Below are 15,856 nucleotides of genomic sequence, written 5' to 3'. Positions count from 1 at the left end.
GCAATTCTTAGTGATTCTTTGCAGTCTGTATGGCTATGAAAAGGGAATAATAGAGAGTGGAAATCTCGTACCCCACATTCAGTTTATTGTTTATTTATGCCTTTTACTACGAGGGGAGGTGGTGACCATCATTCACTCACTTGATGCAGTCCTGCCTGTTTCTTCCTTAGGTGACTACACTGAGCAACAGGTCTAATGGTTTCCTGTAACCCTGCATTTACAACGCTGGTTGGTAACCATATAACCAAATAACGGAGTGATGTGGAGCCAAATATTGTGCCACTGTTAACTGGATAGAGAAGCAAATGCGGCGTCCATCCAGGAACCAAACCTCTATACCTTTCCTGTGCCTCACCGTGGCGAGGCGCTCTCTATCGTAATGAGGACCTCGATTCACTGAAAAGATAGCCCATAGTGATGGTTGCTAGGCTGGGGTTGATGGATCTGCTCGGCCAGACAGACCCGGGTTCCTCTCCTCCTACTACTCCTATTACCACTACTACTACTATTTTTACTACTACTACTACTACTACTACTACTACTACTACTGCTACTACTACTGCTACTACAATATGAAGGGATCTTCTTAAGGTGTATACTATATAAAAATACAATGATGAAAACAGAGCCTCCCATTCGGTGGCAGAAAAACACACACACACACACACACACACACACACACACACACACACACACACACACACACACACACACACAATAAAACCGTTACTCCCAAACTGATGGTACTTCCCTGCCTACCAAAAATGCCAAAAAAAATAAAAAAAGAAAGAAAGAAATCACAATTATCGAGAGAAAAACTACTATTGATAAAGGGACAAAACCAAATTGGGAAAAAATCACGAAGAAAAATGAATGATATTTGCTTGGGAATATTTTGTACAATACACACCCATCCATCCATTCAATTATCCTTTTATCTATCTATTCATCCATCTATCCGTTCATCTAACTATCTATCTATCTACACATCTATCCATCCATCTATCCATTCATCCACTTGTCCATCCGTCTACCTACCTATCTATCTATCTATTTATCTATACATTTATCTATGTCTATCTATCTATCTACCCATCCATCCATCCATCCATCTATCCATCCATCCATTCACCCATCTTACGCAATGTTGAAATTTTTTGCTTCTATATCTTATCCCTCTGGTCTATAAAGCCTCTCCTAAAGAAAAATAAATTCCTCTGGAGATAGCTAGATGGTGATGATGATGATGATGATGATGATGATGATGAAGAAGATAATGATGGTGATGATGATGATGATGGTGATGATGATAATGATGGTGATGATGATGATGATGATGATGAAGAAGAAGAAGAAGAAGAAGAAGACGACGACGATGATGATGATGATGATGATGGAGAAGAAGATAATGATGGTGATGATGATGATGATGATGATGATGATGATGATGATGGTGATGTGATGAAGAAGAAGAAGAAGAAGACGAAGAAGAAGAAGAAGAAGATGATGATGATGATGATGATGATGGAGAAGCAGAAGATAATGATGGTGATAATGATAATGATGATGATGATGATGGTAATGATGATGAAGAAGAAGAAGAAGATGATGATGATGATGATGATGGAGAAGATAATGATGGTGATGATGATAATGATGACGATGATGGTGATGATAATGAAGAAGAAGAAGAAGATGATGGTGATGATGATGATGATGATACCTGTAGCTGTGAAGTGGTTAAGCCAAGGTAATTTAGTCACTATCCAGGGAATTTATAACTTTTTGTTTCTTTTACTGTGCCATTTAATTACGTGACGAAATTCCGTCTGCGATTTCTTCACCACAAAGAAAACGGGTTGTCAGGTAGATATAGGGCAGCGTTTATACAATCAAGCCCAATTTCAGGTGTGCTATGTGTGTGTGTGTGTGTGTGTGTGTGTGTGTGTGTGTGTGTGTGTGTGTGTGTGTGTGTGTAAGTTGGATGTGTCTGTGTGTAGTTGGATGTGTGTGTGTGTGTGTGTGTGTGTGTGTGTGTGTGTGTGTGTGTTTGTGTGTAAGTTGGATGTGCGTGTGTGTGTGTGTGTGTGTGTGTGTGTGTGTGTGTGTGTGTGTGTGTGTGTGTGTGTGTGTGCAAATATTAAAATTAAAGTAGACAAATACTCATACATAAAAAAAAAAACTTGCGACTGATTTCTGACGGTAGGGGCATGGAGAGAGAGAGAGAGAGAGAGAGAGAGAGAGAGAGAGAGAGAGAGAGAGAGAACACGTGTTAAGTGAAAAATAAAGGTAAAGAGAGGAATTAAAAGAATAAGAAACAGTAAATAAGGAAAATCAAGGAGTAAGGAAGCAGTAAAATAAAATAAAACGAGCCAAAATTCAGGAAAATAATATAAGGAAAAAATACCTCCATAAAATTATTCGTGGGGTGAAAAGTATATTAGACTAGAACTACTAATGGAAGGAAAATAGAATGGCGATAATTACTTTTGCGTACGGCTCACAGAAGCCCATTTTCCCATCACCCACCCTCACACCTAATTATACCTCCACGCCCACGCACGAGGAAGAAAAAAAAAAAAAATCTTTGGTGGTGGGTTCTGGAGAGAGAGAGAGAGAGAGAGAGAGAGAGAGAGAGAGAGAGTGAGCAAAAAGATCTCTAAATAACATTCCATTGCGACTATAAATATACGATCGAGGCACATTAGTTTACAGGTGTCATCCACCAATTGTCAATGATCCCGTGAAAGGTGGGTGAGAATTCCCAGGAGTCAGTGCCCAAGTATGTAGTCTCTCTCTCTCTCTCTCTCTCTCTCTCATGAGCATCTGCCAAGAGCCATTAAGAAAAAGGGTCATTAATAGTGTACAGGTAATTACTAGGACGCAACCCACATGTCTGAGAGAGAGAGAGAGAGAGAGACGTGTTAAGTGTAGAGGTCTTCTTAGAGAAAAACAGGGCGATAAGAAAAATATAACGGTAATCTAAACTCTTAAGATGTAGGGATAGAAAAAGTGCAGAAACGAGATACACACACACCACACACACACACACACACACACACACACAGGTCTCCATGCTCGGTCTGCCACCATAACAGTCAACCACAAACAAGAATAGTCACTAGCAAACAGTCAAGCTAGCAGCAAATAGAGTTTGTTTAGTACAGTTGCACGTGTCAGTCCACCGCGAACACGTAGTCAACCACGGACACGTACAATAAACCACGAACACGTACAATCAACCATCAACACACCCAACTACCAACACACCCAATCAGTAACGCACCCAACCACTAACGCATCCTACCACGAAAGCATCCAATCACGAACACGTACAAAATCTTGCCAATTCTCCATCATCCAGGCATTAGTTAAACGTTGGTGTGTGAATTATGAAAAGCCTCGATATTAATGTTAGTCAGTGTTGGAAACGTGAAGGGAAGTGGTGATGGTGTGAGGTGGTGAATATTTTAAAGTTACCCCTAAAAGAGAGAGAGAGAGAGAGAGAGAGAGAGAGAGAGAGAGAGCACGAGGACGGTACAACATATTTTTTTCTTAAACATGCAATAAAAAAAGAGTCTTTTAAATTATCACTGAGGCTGCTTCGAAGGTACAAACCCCTGTCGTATGCCGAAAGGTGTGTGTAGTCTATGTAACCAACCCAGAACAAATACAAATACCTTGATTTCATGCACCGTAATGTATGTGTCGCTTATGTATAACACAGTGACACATTCTTCAGAATTCATGTACCGTGTAGTAGCAGTAGTAGTAGTAGTAGCAATAGTAACCCAAGCTCATCTAAAAGTCAATCTGGTGGACTACATGAGGAAGCTAACCCCACCACTCCTGAAGTCCACCATCACCTCTTGGGAGACAGGAAGGGAATTGAGAGATGTCTGTATAACCAAGCAGCGGAGCCACCTGGTTATATCGGTGCCACCACAAGAAGGCGTCCCTCTCCATACCATCAAGAACACCATCCCACGTATCTAGCATAATCACACATACCTCAAAAGTAGCGTGTCAAGATGCAGTGAGGAGGCGCCAGGACATCTGTCGGAGCTGCGTACCGTACACACGCGCATTAGATAGAAGATTCACAGGGCAATACTGTGATTTAAGATTACGTTCTCCCGTAACATAGTGGCAATACCTGGTTGTACCACGTATAGTCTCCCAGCACGCGAGCTAGCCGAGACACGGGAAGTGGACTGAGCTGTTCCGTTGTCTACTTTTTTATCGTTCGTCCACTTTAGCTTTGGTTTCTCTTCACATGCAGGCAACTCGAAGAGAATGGATTATGAATTCGGCTCCATTTTGTTCGATTCCTTAAAATTTCGTCCATTATCCGGCATCACGAAGTGGGCGGATCATGAATTTTGTTTCTTTTGTTCATTTTCGTGGAAGGAAGAATATTATTTCTGGCTTCTATCCTGAGCTTTTACTTCGCATAAACAAGCACTCTCTCCCTTCTACTGTCACTCTCTCCCCTTCTGCTGTCATTCCCTCTCCTCCTGCTACCACTCTCTCTCCTTCTGCCGTCACTCTCTCCCCCCATCCTGCTGTCACTCTCCTGCTGTCACACTTCTTCTCCTGTCACTCTCTCTCCTCCTGCTGTCACTCTCTCTCCTCCTGCTGTCACTCTCTCTCCTTCTGCTATCACTCTCCCTCCCCCTCCTGCCGTGACTCTCCTTCTGCTGTCACTTTCTCCTCCTGTTACTTTCTCTCCTCCTGCTGCCACTCTCCTGTTCTCACTCTCTCTACGGCCCTAAAACCTCTCCACGGTGCTTCGTGACAAACACCGTATTATAATATTATTTTTTAGTTATTATTCTGCATTCAAGATGGAGATGGCATTTTTAGGTCAAGTTGTAATGCACAAAGTATAGTTAGGTGGCTGTGGAGTTGGCTGACTGACTGACTAACTAGCTGACTGACTGACTACCTGGATGACTGGCTGATTGGTTGGTTGGTTGGCTAGTCTTTACATATAAAATCAAAGTCACAGAATGCTGCTCCGTCCATTGTAACGAAGTGGCAATACAGGTTTGTTACACGTACTCATACAGACTCCAAGCACGCGAGTTCGCAGATACGCGGAAATTGGGTTGGTGATTTTAAGGATGTCTGGTTATTTAGCTGGTTGGTTGGTTGGATGGGTAGTTACACGATATTTTTATTGCGCTGTTGGTTGATTTCGACAAAGTTGCATAGCCCTTTTGTCCCTGCTCTCTCGATAATATAGACAAAACAAACAAACACACACACACACACACACACACACACACACACACACACACACACACACACACACACACACACACAATATTTATCACCATTTCTAGGGTAAGCTGATACATACACAAGACTCACTCTGTGCCGTACCCATAAAGTTGAAAAGGGGGGGGGATCTCTTTTTAACTGTGCAGCCCATGACTTTGGCGAGCGCATCAAGCTCGTACGGCTGGGGGGTTGGGGGGACGCTGTAAGCCCCTCCCCCGAGAAAATTTTGCATTTTGGCCAGCAGAATAGATAGGAATACTGGACAGTATGAACAAATATACAGTATATCTATATCTATCTATCTGTCTATCTATATGTGCAAAAGGCGGGGCCATCGCCGCATGGCCCCCCCCTCCTCGGTACGCCACTGCTCACTCTCTCTCTCTCTCTCTCTCCACCATGTCAACTGTCTAGGTAAAGAACTTTATTTAAGTACATGCCTGCGTCCTCCACGGTGATAAAACATTGAACTCGCGCTAGTGGTGGTGTAAGTGTGCGTGTTGGTGTGCTCTCAGGTGTGGTGGCGTGAGAGGCGTGAGAAGAGTACCTACAGTAACTGTGAAAATGGCTGGGTACGCAGCTTGTTGATTCACTGCCTGCTGAGCTGTGATATGTATAAACCGCACTGCGACTTGAGTGTAGAAAGAAAAAGATAATTACGGCCATCATACAGGAATCATCATCATCATTTTTCGCTGATAAAACATGCAAGAAAATGACCAAAATGTTGAGAAAACAAAATAATTACCATCATCATCATCATCATCATCATCTGGTCTATGATATATACAATCTTTTCACTGTTATTTGTGTTGAAACTGCTACACATGGCCAAAACTTCACCGTCTATTTCTTGTGAGGAAAGATATGGCTAAAATTATCATCCGTATGCAATAATGATAATAGAAAACAATCAGAGAACACATACCTCTGCCTACGCCAATAAAATATGAAATACAGCTGTAATTTCTCTTTCCTAGCAGACAAATTCTATTATAGTCTCAGAGTCAGTTAATTCTACAGCATCAGTCAGTGCTGTTACACAATCGCGGAGAGCGCATACCCTCGCCAGAGCCAGTATATTTGTGATTTATTCCTACATCCGGATCCGGTTCTGCCTCAATATCTAATCAAAATTTTCTTTACCCATTACCTACCTATCCACCAGAATTCACTGAAATCCGATAGCAAGTTTTTGAGATATCTTTTAGACAGACAGACAGACAAACAGATACAGGTGAATACATAACCTCCTCAAACTTCGTCATTTGAGATTAAAAAAAAAAAAAAACTTCATCGTAGAGAATGTTTTAAGCCGACCTTGAGCTCCAGGTATTTAGGGAAAGTTGGTGTGAGGCAGGTAAGAAAAAAAGAAGGGGGCCATTTCTGAAATTACGGAAGTGAAATAATGGAAGTAAACACCTAAGACTTTTGTTGGTTTAGCCTTGGGAGTCTGTGTACTGGAGGGCTGGCTGGGTTGGTAAAGCTAGTGTGTTGATATGGTGGGCAGAGTGGATAGGAGAGGTGGAGTGGGTGAGTGGGTAGGTGGGAGCGGGCGACGGAGTGAAAACGTGGGTGGATGGTTGTGTGGCGATGGACAGACGGAGTGGGTGAGTGGTTGGGTGGGAGGGTGTGGGTTACTTTAGACAGGATGCTGACATGAAGGGATGAGTGGGTGAGGTCGAGAGAGAGATTGGTTGGGTGAGTGGGTGGATGTGTGGCGGTGGACTTACGGAGTGGGCATGTGGGTGGGTGGGTGGAGATGGGCTACTTTATACAAAGTGGGATGGATGGGGATGACTGGAAATATGGAGCGGGTGGGTGGGATGGAGAGGGCAAATGGAATGGATTTTAAGCAGTAGTGGGTAGACGCAGCAAATACATGAGATGGAGTGGTGGATGAAGGTCGACAGACTGAATGGGTGAATGAGTGAGCAAGAGAAGGCAGACGGAGTGGACAAGTGGGTATGGGTGGGCAAATGGGGTGGACAGGTGGATGGAGGTTGGCAAATGGGATGGGTAGGTGGGTGAGGGTGGGTTAATAATGCCTGTAAAGTTCTGTATATGTAACACTTTATAATAACAAATTGAGATAAAGACGACACGAATAATCTCATATGTAATGTTTCAGCACGAGCCTTTAATACACAGATTGACAAAACCAGGTAGTTTTTATAGTAACACCTTGACACCATACCATTTTATACCATACGTGCATAATACCACTTGCAGATTGAACTCTAAAAAATTGATGACAGAGATTGACGACAGTAAGATTAGAGAGTGGACACTGAAGTTTTAATGATAGAGATGGACGATAGTAAGACGGGAGTGGACATTGATGACTTGATAATAGGGTGGAAAATTAAGTCACCACCTGTGCACCTTAATGACAAAACCTCGACCTGGGGATGTGATGATAGGGACGTATAACATAAATGAACTACAGATAAGAAGAGCGACCTCAACAATACATATTAAGAATTGATATAAAAGTCAAGGCCTCAAAATAAAAATTCTGAATATGTAAACGATACCAATGACGTTTTAGCGACCATCTCAAGACCTGCTATGAACTGGAAGTGACCCGTGCTGTGACCCAGGAAATGTCACCCTCTAAGTCTCCCTCCTTCGCTGGTAAAAAAGATAAAATATTCCTTTAATCCACTAGCGACATACCCTCCTTTTGAGCACATGAATAGGGTTAATTATAGTGGCGATGATGAGTACCTTAATGCCCTGTAAAAGAAGAAAAGGAAGAGGAAGAGGAAGAAAAGAAGAAGAAGAAGAGGAAGAAGTGGAGGAGGAGGAGGAGGAAGAGGAGAGGAGGAAGAAGAAGAGGAAGAAGAAGAGATTAATTCAACCATCCATAAATAAATAAATAAAATCCAGCCCACAGTTTGCCCCATATCCATTTTTTCACTTGATTTTTTTTTTTTTTTTTTTTCATGACCTAATTAATTTGTGATAAAATTTTTCGTGCTCACCATCTATAAATTTATTTGGGGGATCGCTTGCGGTGTTTTTATCTGAGTTTGTTGCTGTTTTTATGGAGTTGAAAGTGAATTGTTACATTAGCGCGCGCGAAGGGAGAGTGGGTAATGTATTTTGAGGTGTGTGTGTGTGTGTGTGTGTGTGTGTGTGTGTGTGTGTGTGTGTGTGTGTGTGTGTGTGTGTGTGTGCGTATCACTAAGATCCATTATATTTAAACATGGCAATCTCTATTATCTCCTCTCTTCACCATGTACTGGTACCAAAATCCATCGTACTTTGCCAGAATGACTCTGGTAAAGCAATATAAATATCTCTAATGTACGAGCGAACACATAAAAGTCACCCCATCTCTAATGTACGAGCGAACACATAAAAGTCACCCCAAAGACTAAGTGAAAGATTGAGAAGCATTATCTGCCCCAGTGGGAATGATGGGTGATAATTTTATATGTTACGTACAAGTGAAGCCAAAAGAAGTCAATATTTCATTTATACTTTCGGATCTGTTGACAATGATGTAAGCCGTTCTCTCTCTCTCTCTCTCTCTCTTTAAACCTTCTCCCCTCCTCCGAAGACAACACAGCATGGCAAGATATACTCAAGGAAGCGCTCCCATTCAGTATTCCACCTTGAGCTGTCCTTCCTTCACTAATGTCACGGAGAACACGGTCAGAATGATATCCGGAACTACTGCCATGCTGCCTTGTGGGAGCAGGAACTTGCATAAATATACGGTGTGTTATTCTGAGTTATTCAAGGAGAAGGTTTTGCTGGGATGGAAGGTATGGGAGAGTTAGTATTCACGGATTAGAGGTGAAGTTAGGGACGTAGAAGGTACATCGTTGGTTGTATGATGTTTTATGTGGGAATGACTGAGGTTGAGAGAGAGAGAGAGAGAGAGAGAGAGAGAGAGAGAGAGAGAGAGAGAGAGAGAGACCCTAATCAGTAAAACCCAACACACACACACACACACACACACACACACACACACACACACACACACACACACACACACACACACACACACACACACACACACACAGACGTAAGTATGTGTCTGCTCCCAAATAAAGTTTCTCAGTCATTTCTCTTAAATTGAATAAAATCGTCAGGACACAGCCAGAATTTTGTAAGAAAAATTCCATTATAGTGACAGAATTGAGTCCCTAATAGGTGTCTATCAACACACACACAGGGGGGGTAAATGTGTGTGTGTGTGTGTGTGTGTGTGTGTGTGTGTGTGTGTGTGTGTGTGTGTGTGTGTGTGTGTGTGTGTGTGTGAGTGTGTGTGTGTGTGTGTGAACCATGGCCTCAGTAATGTAACTATTATTGCTTCCACCCAGGGCACCAAACGAGGTCATTAGTGTTAGTCCAGGTTCCAGGCCATCTATCGGTCTATCTATCTATCAGTCCAGATTAGTGGCCATAATGCAACCAGCGCTGCCAGTAATATAGCCTGCTTTTATAACACATGGGAATTTGTGTTGGGGGAATGTTGATATTTTAGCTAGGGGTGATGGAATTCGGTTGTATCTTAATTTATCTATCTGTCTATCTACCTAAATATTTATCTATCTAGCAGTCTATCCACCCATCTATCTAGGTGTGCCGAGCAGAGAGGTGTACATTTTTATATTATTAATCGGTTCCTGACTCATCAAATATTTTACCCACTCACTGCCTTTGTTCATGTTTTTTTCTTCCTTGAGGTATTAGGCTTTCATTGTTGTGCATTTTTTAGCCCACGGGTGTACTTTTGCAGTCTTCCACCTGGGCCCTGACGCTGCTCTTCAGTTGTCCTCATATCTCCAATGCACTTCTGGAACTGTCTTCCTGTCTGTAATTCCTTCTGTCTATAATCTCCAGTCTTTGTAAAACAGTGTGTCCAGCATCTCGAAATGAACAGATCTTGAATTTGGCTCTCTATCTTGCTTTTGTTTTTTTCTTAGAGTGAAGAATCTTGCGAGCTTCTGGCCTTTGGTTCCTTCTTCCTTGCACTGAAAAAAATTTCGGTATTCTTAAATTTTCATATCGCATCAATTATCATCGTACATAGATATAATTTTCTCTCATTACCAGAAGCCGTAGAAATAGTATAGCCGAGGAGAGAGGTGTACGTGCAGCCTGGAAATAACCTGGAAGTAGTGTCAAGTCCAGGGCTGTTTAAACAGTTACTCAATCAACAGAGTCGGTGGCAAAAGTAGAGCCGAGGAGAGAGGTGTATGCCCAGTCTGGAAGTCGCCGGAAGTAGCGTGCCAAGTCCAGGGATGTTCGCCTCCAGCCTTCCTTGCCTGGAACAAGGGAGGCCACCCTGTTCTTACCCAAAGGCCAAAGAATTCCAGGTTACCGAGAACAACATGACGAGGCCTGTTTCCTGACTCACCCTGGCTCGACCCCACGCCACACACTCCGATTCTGGTACCTCCATGTGCACGTCCACGTGTACAGAGCCACTGAATGTAACGGTGCACGCGTTGAAAGGTGAGATGCGAACCACTGAGCCATCTGATATAGAGTTTAGTTTAGGTCTTGCTAACTTCTAATGTATAATTAATCTTAGGAAGAACCTGTAGTAATTAAGGTGTATATGGAAGGTGTATCTTACCCCACCTGTTCAAAGTGTCTCAAATGTACATTCGAAATATACAGAGTCATTACAAGTTACAGTGCACGTGTTTAGTAGTGAGTTTCGGCATTCATACTTTATTCCTGCTACCTTCAAACTACATTACTGATCTGAAAAGGACCTCGCACTGTCTCATGACACATCACGTTCCCTCATACTCATACTGCCACATCATATACTGTCACACTACACACCACGTTACCTCATTCTGCCATATACCACACTGCTGCCTCAAGCTAAAACCTAACACTACCACTCCTTACACTACCATTTCTCACACTAACACTCCTCACTCTAACACACCTTACACTGCCACACCAAACACTGCCACATCACACACCACAACACAACCACAACACACACTGACACACCTAACACAGCCACACCCAACACTACCACGCCTCATACCGCCACATCTCAATCTTATTTTACACATCCTATCACTTCCAACACTGCTATACCTCACACTGCCACATCTTACTCTACCACACTACACACTACCACACCTCACATCACAACACCTCCCCATCTCATATAAACAAATGCCTATCTAACATAGTACTATCCAACACCGCAAATCGCATCAATATGTAAAAAGAATCCAAATGCATCTATCACGTGATATGAGCCGGAGATTATGCAACATCATAGTCACTGCAATTTTCAATATTATCAGCACATGCACGATACCTGTATACATGTGAACTACTACTTTATTGAGAGTTTTTGAGACATACACTTGGATTACATGGAGTTTGGAAAGTAAGTGTAAAACAGACATTATTATTTTTCATATTGCCAACCTGTAGATTGCTACACCTCACACTGCCACACCACACACTGCCACACCACACACTGCCACACCACACACTGCCACACCACACACTGCCACACCTCACACTGCCACACCTCACACTGCCACACCACACACTGCCACACCACACACTGTCACAACTCACACTGCCACACCTCATACTGCCACACCTCACAGTGCCATACAACACACTGCAATACCTCACATTGCCACACCTCATACTGCCACACCACACACTGCCTCACCTCATACTGCCACACCTCACACTGCCACACCACACACTGCCTCACCTCATACTGCCACACCTCACACTGCCACACCTCACACTGCAACACCACACACTGCCTCACCTCATACTGCCACACCACAGACTGCCAAACCACACACTGCCACACCACACGCTGCCATCCCTTGTACTGCCATACCTCACACTGCCACATCACACACTGCCACACCACACACTGCCACACCTCATACTACCATACCTCACACTGCCACACCACACACTGCCACACCACACACTGCCACACCACACACTGCCACACCACACACTGCCACACCACACACTGCCATACCTCACACTGCCACACCACACACTGCCACACCTCATACTGCCACACCACACACTGCCACACTTCATACTGTCATACCTCACACCGCCACACCGCACACTGCCACACCTCATACTGCCGTATCTCACACTGCCAAACCACACACTACCACACCACACACTGCCACACCACACACTGCCACACCTCATACTGACACACCTCATACGGCCACACCTCATACTGCCACACCTCATACTGCCATACCTCACACTGCCACACCACACACTGCCACACCTCACACTGCCACACCTCACACTGCCACACCAAACACTGCCACAACTCACACTGCCACAACTCACACTGCCACAACTCACACTGCCCTAACTCACACTGCCACACCACACACTGCCACACCACACATTGCAAATGGAAAACCTGTCAAGTGGAGGGTTTTAAAACAAGTCTCCGTTCGCCCCTTCTAATCGAGAGAGAGAGAGAGAGAGAGAGAGAGAGAGAGAGAGAGAGAGAGAGAGAGAGAGAGAGAGAGAGAGTTTAAAGTCCGCTGACCTGTGATAATACTAATTCCAAAATGCATGACTACCCACGAGTAACGAGGTCAGGTAAGGGTGATTCAACAGATCAATGATGATGGTCACATACACACACACATACACACACACACACACACACACACTCAGGTAAAAAGCCCAAATCAGAGTTCATGCAGGTAAAAATCAGGTGTGCAGCTCTGCAGCTCAATCATGCAATACACACCTCTCATGACCTCTCCACGTAAGCCATCGGATACAACACACGCATTACCTGTAAATCAATATTCTTCAGAGGTAAAGCCAAAAGGAAGATGACTTTTCACCTCTCTCTCTCTCTCTCTCTCTCTCTCTCTCTCTCTCTCTCTCTCTCTCTCTCTCTCTCTCTCTCTCTCTCTCTCTCTCTCTCTCTCTCTCTCTCTCTCTCTCTCTCTCTCTCTCTCTCTCTCTCTCTCCTCATGGATTAGTTCTGGAACCCTTTGATCTATTTCTTTTCTTTCTTCCTCTCTCTCTCTCTCTCACTCTCTCTCTCTCCCATGACGAACCCTCATATATCCCCTACCAATTATGACACCAGCAAGACCTAGTTATCATCAATTATATCATTTATAACAGTTAATTACCCACGGTGCATAATGTAATAAAGTTCCGATGTGTCCCTCTAATTTCACATTTATAATGAGATTCTTTTTATTATTAAGACTCCAAGCCTCTTATTTTTGTCGGGTCAAGAGGTTCCCTAACACCTCTTCCTTACCGATTTTTTTTTTGGGGGGATACGGTTGGCTAATATCCTTTTGTACGTTATTTATGAAGAGTGGGGTGATACTAGAATGATTTAAGACAGAAAAGGACGGCAAGGTGTAATAAGCAAATTAAATCGCTTAGGAAAAGCTGTTAGGGTGCTTCTTTAGCCGACACGATACGCGGTCAAGAATTTTCAGGTATACTACGAACGCTCTCTGTAATTATGTATCCCTCCCTCCTATACCCTTTTTACTCTAACTTGGCCTAAAACTGCCATAACTTTATTTTGAATGCTGTGGTGTAACAATGGATTTACCCTAGAATAAGGTGCTAGTCACGATGAAGTGCTATGGAATGGATGTAGAGTCATTGCATTGTCTTTTTCTACAACTGGGCTACGTGAAATAAGCTGCAAACGGATGAAAATCTGGGCCAAGTTACAGTGAAAGAAGTGTCATTATTACCTTATTATGGTTCATTTATGTATCACTGTCATTATTATCACTGTCATTGTTATCATTATTTTTTACCACTGTCATTATCATCACTTCATTATTTATCACTCATTCTGTATCACTTATCACCAATCATCTCTCTAATTAAACTGACTATATTTTCAGGCGAGGATTTAGCCGCCATACAACACCACAACACCTCCTGCCTACCTGCCCTACCCACGAGCCTAGCCTGTTCATTGGTAGCCTCTGCCACCCTACTGCTACTCACAAGGTCTTGGACTGAGAGCCTGCTGCAGTGCCCCCAGCGAGAAGGAGCGCCCCGTTTTCTGTCACACTCGCCCCCCTCTCTGTCGCACCCTGCCTCAACCACCAACACTAAGCAGGGTGAGGCAGGGAGACGCATGGCACTAGGAGCGTTAAGGCAGACCTAGGTGAGGAAAGGGTTTAGTGCTGGATGAGTAGATAGACAGACAGATAGATAGACCGAAAGACATGCTGATCGATAGATTGATAAACAGAAAGGCAGTATATGGGGAAGAGATATATCTGAGGAGAGAGAGAGAGAGAGAGAGAGAGAGAGAGAGAGAGAGAGAGAGAGAGAGAGAATGGAGGAGAAGGGAGGAGGGATGAGAGGAGGGGAAGATGGAAAGAATTAGGGCTGGAAATGTGAGCAGCTTATTCAACCAAGGCAGAAAACCAGTTAAGATGTGTATGTGTGTGTGTGTGTGTGTGTGTGTGTGTGTGTGTGTGTGTGTGTGTGTGTGTGTGTGTGTGTGTGTGTGTGTGAGAGAGAGAGAGAGAGAGAGAGAGAGAGAGAGAGATGCATGCCAGCAGTAATGGGAAAGGAAACCAGGTAGAAAATACTTAATTATTTACCTAAGCAGCTTATTATTCACCTCCCTAACACCTTTCCCCATCCCTACAGGTACGACTGTGATGGCGGATTTATCTTTACCTAATTTACTCCCTACACACCTGACTCCACATTCTTGTCGATGAAGGGCTCCCAAACACCTTTCCCTGAGCGATTTATTTTGCTTATTCCACCTTACGTGTATTTTCTTTTCTGTGTCACATAAATCCTTCCAATATCGCCATACTCTGCATTACTTACAGAAGGATACCAACCCCCATACTCAAAAATAAATCCCTACAGAAGATGTGTTAGGGAGCTTCCTTAACCAACGGTAATACGAGTAGTGGACCCGTATTGTCGTAGGCTGAGGAAGCTCCCTAACACCTCTTCCTCACCAATTCAGTTTTGGATATGTGTAGTTAACATCCTTTTGTATGTTACTGATGCAGAGTATGGTGATACTGGACGGATTTATGGAACACAGAAGAGAATAGTGATGTATAGGCAAAATGAATCGCTCAGGAAGAGGTGTTAGGGAGCTTGTATAAATGTCGAGTGGCATTAAATGGGTTCTGTTCTCGTCGGTTGTATTTTCTACTTTATTTATGAATTCTTTCTTATTTATGTTAAAAGACTAAAAATAACATACGGGAAATATTAAAGAAAGAATTTATGAAAGAAATTTATGGAACAATATGAGGAAGAATATCAAGGAACAAGTATGGTATGCAAAAATAAATCGCCAAGGAAAAGGTGTAAAGAGCAATGCCGTGCCGAGGAGAAATGGACCTGATAATATGTCCTGTTTTTTCATTGCACGTGAGTGGTATTCATTGAAAAGGCATTAACTACATACAGAAAATTGGTAAGGTATAATAACCAAAACAAATCGCTATGGAAGAGGATTCAAGAGTCCTACTGTACCGGCGAGAATTGTACCCCTAAAAATCCCTTTATCTTTTTATTACACGTGTAT

Source organism: Coenobita brevimanus, chromosome 104 (assembly GCF_032717465.1).
Source record: "Coenobita brevimanus isolate Jiangsu-jjx chromosome 104, ASM3271746v2, whole genome shotgun sequence".
In the NCBI taxonomy this organism is placed as follows: Eukaryota; Metazoa; Arthropoda; class Malacostraca; order Decapoda; family Coenobitidae; genus Coenobita; species Coenobita brevimanus.
Note: the sequence above shows the minus strand (reverse complement) of the source record.